Source organism: Corvus brachyrhynchos, unplaced genomic scaffold, assembly GCF_000691975.1.
Source record: "Corvus brachyrhynchos isolate BGI_N302 unplaced genomic scaffold, ASM69197v1 scaffold1428, whole genome shotgun sequence".
Taxonomy (NCBI): domain Eukaryota; kingdom Metazoa; phylum Chordata; class Aves; order Passeriformes; family Corvidae; genus Corvus; species Corvus brachyrhynchos.
The window spans coordinates 21,402-21,684 of NW_008239341.1; positions in this window are offsets into that span (position 1 = coordinate 21,402).

Sequence of the window (283 nt, forward strand, 5' to 3'; positions counted from 1 at the left end):
GATTTCGGGTTTTTGGGGGGGGTTTTGTGGAGTTTTGGGGTTTTTTTGTGGGGTTTTGGGGTTTTTTTCCGGGATTTTGTGGGGTTTGGGGGTTTTTGTGAGGCTTTGGGTTTTTTGGTAGGATTTTAAGTTTTTTGGGATTTTGGGCTTTTTTTTTGGTGCGGTTTTACGGATTTTTGGTGAGATTTTGGGTTTTTTGTGGGATTTTGGGGTGTTTTTGTAGGATTTTAGGGGTGTTTTTGTGGGATTTCGGGGGGTTTTGTGGGATCTTGGCGGTTTTTTG